Genomic DNA, 13426 nt, shown 5'->3' with positions numbered 1-13426 from the left:
CACCAAGCCCCATCCACATTTGAATCCTGCCTGGTTGAGCCTGCCTGTCCCACACCTGGTGCACCTGGCGCAGAGGGTGAGGGTCCCAGGGTGTTTCTGGGGCAGGCTCGGGCCTTGTGCTGTGTCAGCGTAGGGTGCAGCCTCATCACTGAGTCCGTGTCCCCAGGGTTCGGGGTGGGGAGGCTCCAGGGTGATCTCCCACCTTCAAGCAGCCAGTGGCCTGTGCTCCCCATTGCTATGCTGTAGCCTCTGCATTTATTTATTGGCAAATAAAACTTGCAGAATTTTAAAATATCGTGCACCGAATTTTTAATTTTTGGGCGCAGAATGCCCTCAGGAATAAGCTTCCCCACAGCTTGAGTTCCAGCTTTGTCTGTGTTGCTTAGGCGGGACTAAAGCTGTACAGCACACAGAGACATCTAGTGGTTGAATGCAAATCTGAATCTTTCAGACATTGATTAGGCTAAGACAGGGTGGGCAATAATTTTCACAGGGGGGCCATGCCACGAATTTTGGTAAGTCATCACGGGCCGCACATTTCTACTATATTAATGGAGGGGGTGCAGGGTCTGGGAGGGTGTTTGGGTGCAGGAGGGAGCTCTGGGCTGGTGCAGAGTGTTGGAGTGCAGAAGAGCGTGAGGGGTGTGGGATCTGGGAGGGAGTTTGGTGCAGGAGTGGGCTCCAGGCTGGGCCAAGGGGTTGGGGTGCAGGTTCTGGCCAGGAGGCCCTCACAACAGGTGGCTCCTGGCTGGCGGCGCAGCAGGGCTCAGGCAGGCTGCCTGCTTGCTATGGCCCCACGCCATTCCCGGAAGTGGCCGGCTGCTACTTGCACGTCTCTGTGCACACCCTGGGGGAGAGGGGGTAGCGTGTATCCATGCGCTGCCCGCACCCGCAAGCACAGTTTCCGGCCGAAGGGAGCTGTGAGGACAGTGCTGGGGGCAGCGCAGTGTGTTGAGCCACCTTCCCCCCCAGCCAGGGGCGCGCAGAGACATGCCAGCAGCTGCCGGAAGTGGCATGGGGCCCATGGCGGGCAGGCAGCCTGCCTGAGTGCCCTCCTGAGCCGTGGGACTTTTAGTGGCCCAGAGAGGGGGCGGCCAAAAAGCCTGGCAGGCCGGACAGAAATGTTAGATGAGCTGGATCCAGCCCGGGGCCGTATTTTGCCCACTCCTGGGCTAAGGTATGAATAAGGCTCTGCCAGCCCTGTCTATGCTGAGCCATGCTTTGCATGAACTGTATAACTGCAAATAAACACATTACACTCTTGAAGTAAATAATAGTGGGGTTAGCAGGGGCATGAAGGGCTATAAATGGAGGGTGCCAACTACTGGAATAGGCTTGTTTGGGACGGGGATTGCACCTGATACATAAAGACAGCATGGACGGGGAAGGACTGGACAGGAGCTGGACTGGACCACGGTGAAAGCGCTAAAGGGGACCGGAGTTGGTGAAGCAGGTGTCCAGGCTTTGCGTTCAAGCGGAACTTTGCCTTCAAAGAAGATGTCCGCCAGAGCTACCCCTCGAACGAGCTGCTCCCGCGGCAGGCGGTGTCGGGGGCGCAACAGCCCTCCCCAGCCCGCAACGGCTGGCGGGGCGGGGCGGGCTGCTAAGAACTCAGCGCCCAGCCCGAGCCGGGGCTCCCGGGAACCAAACCCAGGGCGGCGCCGGCAGCCGGGCCACGCTCGGCCCGGCCGCGGATTGGCGCCGGGCTTGTTCCTTCCGGGGCCGCTCGGCCGCCGCTTCCTGCTCCTCCCCTTGCGCGGCTGGACTAGGCCCGGCAGCCGCGGCCTGGTTGGCGGCCCTTTCAAACCCAGCCCCGGCTCCAGCCGCCGCCAGCAGCAGCCAGGGAGACCGGTGCGTGAGCCGGTGCCGGGAGAGGGCAGAGGGGAGCGGGCTGGCGCCGGCGCCGGGCGGCCAGGAAGGGTCCGACGCAGCGGGGTGGGCTGGAGGCGGCTGCTGGCCTCTCGGCCCCGTGACTGCAGAGGGGACGAAGCTCTCCGGTGGAAACGAGTGGGGGCTCCGCGCTGCCGCTCACCCTGCCACCGCGCACCCGGCCCGCAGCCGCCGCGGCCAGGGGAGCCCGCAGGCTGCGCTGTCTCCGGCTTGCGGGGCGCAGAGCGCTGGCGGCTCGGAGGGGAGCGGGCAGCCACCTGCAGGAGGGAAGGGGGCACCTCGGAGTGGGGGGTGGTTAAGGGGAGTGTTGATTAACACGGCCTGGCCCCCCCCCCCCCATCACACGACCGCGAAAAATCTGTTCTGGACCCTGGGCCAGCCGGAAGCACGTTCTGCTGATGGGGCAACGGTTGCTATTTACCCGCCATCACACACTTAACAATAATGGAAAATGAATTTTGTTCTTGGCGTGACAAGCGGTGCAGTGGTTACCAACCCGCAAAAAGACACACTGCTCTGTTATCTCTGAGTGAAATGCAAGCCACTGAATTAAACTAATTGAAAGGGGATTTTAGTGCATAGACCTGGGTTCTATACCTGACTCTGCTACTTGTCTGCTGGATGACCTTGAGGAAATAATTTTCTTCTCTCTCTCTGCCTCAGTTTCCCCATCTGTTAAATGGGAATGCTGATATTGACCTCCTTTGTAAAGTGCTTTGAGATCTGTGGACCAAAAGTGCTATATACAACCTAGGTGGTCGTGGTGGTGGTAAATATTTGTCCAGGTTTGGACTTCATTGTGTTTGAGGTATTATCCTCTGTCCACTTTTCAGTTATCATCCTTCTTCTCATTCAGTGACAGGTTGCTACATAGTATGGGGCTATATCTCACCTGTCACATGGAGGAGTGGGGTCATGGGGGGTGGGTTAGGGGAGTACTTATTACAGAGTTCACTGCCCTGATGATGCACAGCTAAGAATCTGTTCTCACTCCTGGCCTAGCCAGGAGTACTTTCTGATGATGATTCATTGGTGTAGCAACAATTGCTGTTTAACCCCAGCCATGCATATAACAACAGTAATGCAAAGTGAATTTTATTATTGGCATGACCAGTTGTGCATGCTCTTTGCTCACAGCTACTGGGAGCAAATTGGGGATGGGGGGAGCACGTTCTATGTCACACTGGCATTTTTCCCTTCCAGCTGTGCTTCCTTCCAGCTCCTGGGAACCCTTGTCTCTCCCCCTCCAGACAGCTTTGGGTGCTCTTTAGCTGTTCACCCCACCCTGTATGTCTGTCCTGTCCTCGCCAGCTGTGTAACCCTCATCTTTCTCTCTCTCCCTCCAGTTGGTATTGGGGCCCTTCAGATTTCTACTTCTCATGTTGCCCCCAAGCACCTTTGACTTGTTTTCTCCAGTGGCGTTTGCGTACCCTGGCTATCGACTCCACCAGCTTTTGTGTGCAAAGTTGCTGGCAGTTTTGCAGGATCTGGCCCTAGGAGGACTCTGGTAAGTTCATCCGCCCCCCCGAATTCTAATTTTTAATGGTCCAAAAATGGAATGGCCAGGAAAACCTGACAGCATTGATATCAGAACAAAGTTTTCCAGCAGCAGTAGTGTGAGTCGTGTTTTCTGCTTGTTGTTGGCTGTGTGGTCCTCACACCTCTTGAGTTTCTCTTCCCACAGCTTCTTCCCACGCTGACTCTAGAATGCAATGGGGTTGCCTTAAAATGATGAAAATAAATGGCAGCAACTATACATATTGTGTAGAGCTGGACTATTTTGTTGGTATTAACAATGTGGTAAAAAATTACTCCTCCCCCCCCCCCCCCCCCCCGCAGAATCCATGGTTTTTTTTCCAGGTATTGTAACAACCTACTACTCAGCTCTTGCTGTGTTGGTTAAAGTTTGTTTTGGGGCTGTCTTGGGCAAACTTAAAACTCCTCTCAAAGCCCAGTCACTAAATGTTGCTATTATTAATATTCTGTTGCCTTCCCTCAGGGCTGTCCTTACCATGAGGCGAACTGAGGCGGCCGCCTCAGGTGCCAGACTGGGCTGGGGGGGCCCCCACTAGGACCCAGAGTGCAGAAAATTGTGTCTGCTGCTGGTGCATATGTGTTCTCTCTGCTCTAGATGCACAGAGATGGTGGAGTGCTGTGCTGGAAGGCACAAGAGACATAACATGCAGGCAGGAGAAAAGGTGAGAGGGAATAACAGAAAGCAGCAGGAGCTGCAGGCAGAGAGAGGAGGAGGAGCCTCTTATGTACCTCTTTAGCACCCCTAGGAGCCTGGACTGATTAACACCAGCTTCTCAGGGAGCTTCCTGTTTCCTGCTGCTTCCCTGAACCCACTTGAGGAGAACAGGCAGTAAACTGAAGTAGTAGGAGCCAGTTAGGCCCTTAAGATGCTGATATCTTCCCTCACTCAGGCTCTGCTACCAGTCTGCTTATTTGTCCCCTTCAAATGAGTGTTGAGAGCCACTATAGCTGGGACAGAACAGCAGTCATGAGTGAAAGAAGAAAACGCCCCTCTGGGGGAGTATTCAGAAAAAGAAAGAAAGCAAAGGAAGCTTTTCTATCTAAGCAGGAAGGAGTTCTCTTGAGATACATAGACACAAATGTTCATGGTGAGCCTTCCGGCCCCAGTGAGGATGTGAGTGGTGAGGCGATGCCTGATCTTCCAGTTAGTCAGAGTGCAGGTGACCTGGCAGCTACTGCAGCATCCATATCTCCATCTCAAATGGATGTAACCGTGCATATTCCTGAAGAAAAGTGTAGATTGGAGAAGAGTGTGGTGGAGGCGCAAGAAACAGCTGCTGCTGAGTTTAGTTCCTTAAGTCTAGATGATCCAGGACTGTGGACCCACTTGAGCAGTAGCCTGAGGGTCTTCCTTGTACTACGTGGGCTACAGCATGTGAAAAACTTCATGTCCCCCCAAAGTCAATGAACATAGAAGTTTCCATCCAATACGTTACTGGCATGAAATCCCCAATGGTGACAAAGTTGAAGAGGCCATGGCTTCAAGTACTCATAAAAACCCAGAATGCTGCATACTGTTTTTGTTGCAAACTCTTCCAGTCTAATATTCCAGCGACATTGGGTTCTACAGGAAAAAAGGACCGGAAAAATCTGGCTAGAAATCTGGCATGCCATGAGAAAGCAGCAGATCACCAGAGAGCATTCCATAGGTGGAAAGAGCTTGAGATGAGACTAAGGTTAAAGGCCACGATAGATGATCAGCATCAAGAGAAGATTGCATCAGAGTCTCTTTACTGGCAAAATGTTCTGAAAAGGCTCATTGCCATTGTGAGAATGCGTGGCACTTCAGATCAGCCATATGTGCCAAACAATGGAAACTTCCTTAAAATTGTGGAGCTAATGGCTGAGTTTGATGCTGTACTCCAGGAGCATCTAAGAAGAGTCACCACACAAGAAATGTGTACACACCACTACTTTGGAAAAACAATTCAACATGAGATCATACAGTTTCTGGCAACAAAAGTCAAACAGAAGATTATGGCAGATCTGAAGTCAGCAAGACATTACTCTGTTATTCTGGACTGTACACCTGACATCAGCCATACGGAACAAATGACTTTAATGGTGCATTTTGTAACAACAACAGAACCGAGTGAAAATGTCCCTGCAATGGTGACTGTCAGAGAGCATTTTCTAGAATGTATTGACATTGATGATACTACAGGAGCTGGTATGACAAATGTGCTTCTTAAAAAGCTGGAAGATACGGGAATTGCGATATCTGGCATGAGAGGTTAGGGCCATGATAGTGGTGCCAACGTGAGAGGAAAGAACAGAGGAGTGCAGACACGGATCCGAGAGTTAAACTCTCGAGGTTTTTTTGTCCCGTGCAGTTCTCATTCATTGAACTTGGTGGTCAGTGATGCAGCATCAGCTTCTAGTGAGGCTGCTGAATTTTTTGATGTAATTCAAAGTATCTATGTATTTTTTTTTTCTGCATCAACTCATTGATGGCAAATTTTGAAGCAACATCTGGGAACATCCTCTCTGACACTGAATCCACTGAGTGCTCCATGATGGGAAAGTCAAGTGGAGGCGATAAAGCCTATCAAACACCAAACTGGGAAGATAGATGATGCCACAGTTGCCGTTATGGAGGATAATGCTATGACAGGAACTGTTCGTGGGAGAACAGTGGCAGAGGGAAATGGAATCACCGAAAACATACATAACTTCAAATTTCTTTGTGGCTTAGCGTTATGGAATGACATACAGTTTGAAATAAATGTTGTAAGCAAGAGACTCCAAGGTGTTGACCTTGATATATCTGGAGCAATGGAACAACTGGACAAAGCAAAGTCATACCTACAGTCTTACCGGTCAGATGAGGGATTTCAAAATGTTCTGAAGAGTGCACAGAAGTTAGCAGAGGAACTTCATACTGAAGCTATTTTCCCACCCATTCAAGAATAGAAGTGTCACCGAAGATTACGAGGCACGGGATAATCCCATAAGAGACCCCAAACAACAATTCAAAGTTGAATTCTTTAACCAGGTGCTCTAGATTGTGCAATACAGTCAGCTGAAGAACGTTTCATGCAGCTCAAGGAACAGAGCAGTATATTTGGGATGTTGTATGATATTCCAAACCTCCTCACTTTACCTGAAGAAGACCTACACCAGCAATGCAGGGCACTAGAGACAGTGTTGACACATGATGACATGCGCGATATTGATGCTCTATGCTCCACAATGACACAGGAGAGGCTGGTCGGCCTTGCAACCATCTCAGTAGAGCATGAGCTGGCCAAGACTGTGGACCTTCAGCAGGAAGCAGTTCAAATCTTTGCAACCAAGAAGGCACAGAAAGCACCACTTTGATTATTCAAACAGATAAAAGTGCTAGTGTTTACTATGCAGACAAGAACATTTTCTGTTCAGGTGTTTGAAAGTTAACTTAAGAGTTACTTAAAATTTTTGAACAAGGCATTTTAAGTTGTTAGTTCTCCTTTATTGGGGTAGGTAGCAGAGCAGTACCATGAGAGGAGTAGAACAGGAAGAAGGAAGAATTGAGACCTTTCGAAGTTTTGGCCCAAGCGAGGGGGCATGGGGGCATCATTTGAGCTTCCCGCCTCAGGTGCTAAAATGTTGTGGTCCGGCCCTGCCTTCCCTGCTGTACAGGTAGGATGACTGGTGAATTCCATTCGTTGAGGATTAGCAAAGACTTGGGAGCTTCCTGCATAGGCAGACCTGCAAAATAGTGTCCTTTGTAGGGAAAATATACTTTTGGATTAGTTGGAAGACAGTTTTAAAACATCTGCCTCTTTGCTGGTGAAGGATTTTGGTATGATTGTTTCAATGAGAAAAAATATCATTCTCCTTGGTTTTTGAAGTGTCATGGTTTCAAACTGAGACAGCCCAGCCAAGTGAATAGAGCTTGTAAGGTGCAAAATCGAATTACTACTGACAGAGTTTCTTTGTTTTTTCCCCTTTAAAATTTCCTGGGAAATTAAATGCCAGAACATATGCATCATCAAGGTTATGAGATCGAGGACTCAACAGTCATGAAATTTCAAAATATAAGGTTGCGGTAGTTAAATTAACTTGACCATGTTGCAGAAATGTAATACTTTCCATAACTCCTAACTCTGGTTAAATGTGAACCTTAGTGTATTACTGTTTATTAGAGTATACCATATAAAATATACAGGATGTTAACACTGCAAGGGCAACCTTTGGGTTTGAAATTCTTGACTATATTGTACTAGATAACAAGACTTAGCGTTGCATTAATGCTAGCTTTTTGCATTTAATCATTTCTAAACTAATGTAAGTTTAGCCACTAGAAGTTGCTTTTTCACCATTCAACAAGCAACTGACTGACACGGGGAGCATTTCCTTTCCGTTCACACGTGACTGACTTGGCTGTAGTCCTGCCACATGTCAAAAAATATTTTCTTAACCATTTTGGAGTCACAGAATTGTAGGCATGGAAGGGACCTCGAGGGGTCCTCCAGTCCAGACCCTTGGACTCAAGGTAGGACAAAGTATTATCTAGACCATCCCTGACAGGTGTTTGTCTAGCCTGCTCTTAAAAATCCCCAATGATGAAGATACCACAACCTCCCTAGGCAATTTATTCCAGTGCTTAACCACCCTGACAGGAAATTTTTACTAATGTCCAACCTAAACTGCCCTTGCTGCAATTTAAGCCCATTGCTTCTTGTCCTATCCTCAGAGGTTAAGGAGAATAATTTTTCTCCCTTCTCCTTGTAACAACCTTGTACGTACTTAAAAACGGTTATCATGTCCCCTCTTAGTCTTCTACAGACTAAAGAAATCCAATGTTTTCAATCTTCCCTCATAGGTCAGTGTGGAGTAGAGTGGAAGAATTACGTCTTATGTCTTGCTTACAACACTCCTGCTAGTACATCCCCAAATTATATTCGCATTCTTTTGTGATGGTGTTGCGCTATCTTTGTAATATAAAGAGGCCCCAAAAGGACAATCCTGTTTATGGTCTACACGCCTTCCTTCACGCCTCTTCTTCTGCACCCCAGCCCTATCTGTGAGTGTTTGTGTGCGCATGTTTGGGGGAGAAAATCTGCGTTCAGTTTTCAGGCCATAAACTGATCTCCAGGTGCGCAATCACTTCTTCTCAGTATGCTTTGCATGAACTGAGTTAAGACATCATTGATCATAAGTAGTTATGAAGGACTAAAAGAATGCGCCACTGTCTGTGTTGTATTCCATAGATTTGAATTCCAGCATTTATCTGTATGCATTTTAGCTATATTCATTGTGTTATGTACTGCTGTATTGAATGGAGGAGGGATTGGGTGGAGCAGCATGGCAGAGCGGTGACTGTGATATGAAGAGACGTGTATGAGTACCTTGAGAGATCAAGTATGCTTCATGGTAGTGCTGTGTATTGTAGGCTATGTTCGCAAAGGTGAACACAAGTGTCTTCTTATCATTGGGATTGTCAGCAGTCTGGTGACATGTGTCTGGTCTCCAGTGCTTAGTGAGGGTAAGAGAAGGAAATATCTCAGAAGAAATGCTCTGGGCAAGCATGAAGGAGTGGTAACATTTTGCAAGTCTAGTGTGGTTTGTGTAGATTAGGCTCAGTGTTTGAGTGTAGGCCGTGTGTAGGTCGCAGCTGTTTGCTATACCTGACTTAAACCCAGTGTAACTCGCATCAGGTCGGTGTGGTACTATGTACCCCTCTGCAGATGGGTTGGCCGCACAGGTTGATGAACGTTTGCAGACTTGGATTAAAGAGATGAGTCTTTCAGTTCACGCAGTAGAGGCTCATTGAAAAAAATGCAGAGTTCCAGGTTCAATCCTTGTTGCTGATGACCTCTTCCCCAGGGCGTGGCGCTACACTAAGTTTTGCCTTAGTAAAGAGAGGATGTTAAAATTTGTCTTCCAAGTGTTCATGTGCTCTGTTCCACAAATGTTCTGTAACATCTTTGAGAGTAGAATGCTAGTACGTGTGTTGTTGGTGTGCTGGGGGCAGGATTGATTTTGCGTTGTGGGGGTGGCAAGTGACTTAATTCTTTCACTTCCTCGTTTTCAGAAGTTTAAATTTAGCTCATCTGGAAGGTCTTGAGGCATCAGTGAGGAGCCTTAAATCTGCATTAACAAAGTTTTGGCAGATTTAATCTACTTTGTTTTAAAAAGGTTCAAGGCTAAATCATTTTTAACATCTGTGTTCTAGATTAGGTAGAGATTTAGCTACCGATTCTCCTCTCACTTATAGATGAATCAAACAGAATTCAATGGAAACTGAATTGTACCCTTATTAAACTAGTATAAGAGGCAAATCTGATCCATAGACTAACGCACAGTTGGGGGATGGTAAAACTTTAAAGTGGAATTTAGCAAAATCAAAAAAGTGAAAATAGTTTTGTTCCATCTCTTTTAGTGTCATTAACTTCTTAAATGAGTTGTACAGGCAAAATTATTTTCTTGTGTCTAAAATGTATGGATTATGGCATTTCAGATTAAATGGTGTAAAAATTCAGATTTTTGTAAAAGTATGTCTTTTTCACCCTTTCAGTATGTCTGGGAATAGCAAGAGAAACAAGGTGGGTGAGGTAATATCTTTTATTGAACAAACTTGTGTTAGAGAGAGAGAGACAAGCTTTCGAGCCACATAGAGCTAGTTCTTCTTCAAACCTGGGAAAGGTACTCCAAGCATCACAGCTACATGCAAGGTGGAACACATTGTTCAGCATAAGTACTTAGCACATATTCTAAGGGACCGTTCAAGGTAGAGTGGCCCATTAACACCTCTGCAATCAAAAGACAAACAGAGGGGGTTAGTGGGTTACAGATTGCTGTAATAAGCCATACATCCAGTAGCTCTGTTCAGTCCATGACTTTTCGTGTCTAGCAGAGTTATGAATTTAAGCTCCCACGCTCATCTTTTGAAAGTGTTGGGCAGGTTTTCTTTGAGGATGAGAACTGATAGGTCAGACACAGAGTGATTTCTCTGTGAAAAGAACAGGAGAACTTGTGGCACCTTAGAGACTAACACATTTATTTGAGCATAAGCTTTCGTAAGCTACAGCTCACTTCATTGAAAAAGCTTATGCTCAAATAAATAGATTAGTCTCTAAGGTGCCACAAGTACTCCTTTTCTTTTTGTGGATACAGACTAACACGGCTGCTACTCTGAAATCTGTGAAAAGTGTTCACCCACAGGTGATAGGGTATTTTTGGTCTTTTAAAATTTTGCTGTCTGAGTTTATTGGAGAGTGTAGTGATTGTCCGGATTCATGCACATAGTTGTTGTTGGGGCATTTAGTGCCCCGGATGAGGTACACCACATGTTGTGATAGGCATGTGTAAGATCCGTAGATCTTGAAAGTTTGTGTTGTGAGGTGTGTTGATCATTGTAGCAGTGGAGATATGTCTGTAGGTTTTGCATCTGTTTTTGCATCTGCTTTGAGTTGGTGTGTCCTGGATTGTGAGGAACTTGTTTCTGATGATGAGCTTGGCATGGTTGGGGGATTATTTGAAGGCCAGAAGAGGGAGTTTAGGAAAGATTTATTTCAGGATGGGATCTTCATTGAGTATGGGTTGTAGTTGTTTGCTGATACCCCCTCTGGGTTCCAGTGTGGGGTGGTAGTTGATAACTAGGGATGTGTAGTCAGAGAGGGTTTTATTTCTGTATTGAAGCAGGGTTTCTCGGGGTATTTGGGTGGCCGGTTGCATGATGCAATCTATTTCTCTGGTGGAGTGTCCTTTTTTGTTGAAGTCCGGTTTAAGTGACTTAAGGTGCACATCCCAGACTTCCTCCTTGGAGCATATTCAATGGTATCTGAGTGCCTGGCTATAGATAACAGATTTCTTGGGGTCTTTGGGGTGGTTGCTGGATCTATGTAGGTGTGATGATCCATGGACTTCTGGTATATAATAGTCTGTAGAGTTCCATTTTTTAAGCTGATTGTGGCGTCCAGGAAGTTGATGCTAGTGAGGGAGTGTTCCAGAGAGAGTTGAATGGACAAGTGGTGGTTGTTGAAGTTGTGGTGGAAATCTATGAGGGAGTTTAAGCTGTCAGTTCAGAGGAATGAAAATATCATCTATGCTAAACAATCTCTTCCACTTTGCATTTAGCTGTGATGTTTGGAGTACTTTCCCCAGACCTGAAGAAGAGCTCTGTGTGTTCAAAAGTTTCTCTCTCTCTCCAACAGAAGTTGGTCCAATAAAAGATATGACCTCACCCACCTTGTCTCTCTAATATCCTGGGACTGACAAGGTTGCATCTACACTGGGAATAGCAAAGCATTTACTTTTTTTAATACTAGTCAAAAGAGTAATATTCTGTGAGGCAGATACGATGTCATGATATTGCAATGTAGCATCATTGTATCATGCTGTGATTAGGGAGATTTCCTTGGAGGGGGATGAAAGTATTTTTTGTCCTGTGTTTTATAAACACCAGCAGACTGACCAGCTGAGCTGGCAATGTAGAGAGCAGAGTGGCAATCCATGCACTTCATCCCACCATGTACTCCTGTGCCTGCCCTGCCCCAGCCCCCACTAGGGCTATTGCATGCTGACATCATTCCTGCCCTGCCTTCAGATTTCCAGTTAAGCTCATCATGAAAGAGTGTCTAGCATCTACTTATAGGTAAGGGAAAACTTGATGCACAAAAGGTTTTAAACAGAGTCCTGAATAAATTGAACCCAGTCAGAGCCAAGTATCTGTGGAAGGCAGTGCTTTGGGTTTGGTGGTTAAGCATTTGAATGGCAGCTTTTAACTATTGTTAAAGGGCCTCTGTCTTCTCAGTGGCACATTTCCTGAAGGTGGGGGAATACAGCATCTCTCTGACTGTTGCTATGGATGTCTGAATCTGGAGAACCCTGGGCTGGAAAATGGGGTATGCAATCTTGGATTGGAGATGGGGGAGATGAGGTACACCAGCTTTCTTTCTCTGGATAGAGCAGCGCAAGGTTGTTACACAGTCCAAGTTGCTCAGAGAAGGAGATTGCGTTGGAAAACATTACGTGTCTCACTTCCTCCTCTGTAACTAAGCTGAGTTACACTACCTTTCTGGGTCCTGTAAAATATTCAGAAGAGATATTGCTATGTGAACTGTTTCTTCTGTTTTCATCTGATTCTTTCTCAATTTTTATTTTTTTAAGGAATCTACTGTTGTGTGGGTGTTTCACACATTCTGTCCTTAAGGAGAGCAAAATACTTTCACCTTGAAGGGGAGATATGGAAGCATAGGCGCCGACTCCTTGGGTCTCCAGGTGCTTAGCACCCACTGGCAATAGAGCTGCAGCCCCAGCCAGGGATCAATAGTTCCTAAGCAACCCCTCCCCCGCTGATCAGCTAGTAGACAGCTGTGTTCATCACGTAGCAGCTGTTCAACTTTTGTGGCCCCTGGGCTTGCTGCAGCAGAGGCTGACCCAGCCCTGCTTCAGCCCCCTGTGGGGGGTAGGGCCCGTCCTCCAGAAGCCTTAGGGAGCTGTTCCACTGCTCCAGCCAGGGGTAGGTGTGGGTGAGCAGGGAGTGCAGGCTGGGCTCCCTCTGCTCTGTGGAAGACCAGCCTGATCAGCAGCGGTGAGACCCTGCTTACCTGGGTCACCCTGCCTTATACTACTTTTTACACATACTTGGGGCTCAAACTACAGCTCTGATCCTGATATTACTCTCTCGGGATCAATCGTGTGGATAATTTTCACCACCCACTTCCCTTTTGGGGAAGCAATAATTAAAAAGCTATTGATGGACTGGGGTAGAATTTATGGTGCAAATTTAGGTCATTTGATCAAGAGGTTCCCAATATATGTCCTCCCATTGCATTATGAGCTTCTTTTAATTTTCAAAGTACTCTAAAATCCACATACAAAATGAGATTATCTAGGACAGGGGTAGGCAACCTATGGCACGCGTGATTTTCAGTGGCACTCACGCTGCCTGGGTCGTGATCACCAGTCTGGGGGGCTCTGCATTTTAATTTTAAATGAAGCTTCTTAAACATTTTAAAAACCTTATTTACTTTACATACAACAATAGTTTAGTTATATATTATAGACTTAT

At 46.9% G+C, this 13426-nt stretch overlaps 1 protein-coding gene across 6 annotated transcripts in view; it reads left to right on the top strand.

Moving 5' to 3' along the window:
- The first annotated feature begins 461 nt into the window (after positions 1-461).
- The window catches only part of SRBD1 (S1 RNA binding domain 1), a 233433-nt gene continuing 220468 nt past the window's right edge, over positions 462-13426 (top strand). For 2 of the 6 annotated variants that reach the window (XM_048842990.2, XM_048842985.2), the window contains exons 1-2: positions 1664-1851; positions 3237-3397. The gene's annotated coding sequence lies outside the window, so the exon portion shown is untranslated. Of the gene's footprint in view, positions 516-1158; positions 1178-1663; positions 1852-2553; positions 2699-3236; positions 3398-13426 lie in introns of those variants that run through there. The other 4 variants (XM_048842986.2, XM_048842988.2, XM_075127145.1 and 1 more) reach the window with 4 other exon arrangements.

The sequence above is a fragment of the Caretta caretta genome, chromosome 3 (genome assembly GCF_965140235.1).
Source record: "Caretta caretta isolate rCarCar2 chromosome 3, rCarCar1.hap1, whole genome shotgun sequence".
In the NCBI taxonomy this organism is placed as follows: Eukaryota; Metazoa; Chordata; order Testudines; family Cheloniidae; genus Caretta; species Caretta caretta.
The sequence above is the reverse complement of the archived record's forward strand: the minus strand, read 5'-3'. Positions and strand labels throughout refer to the sequence as shown.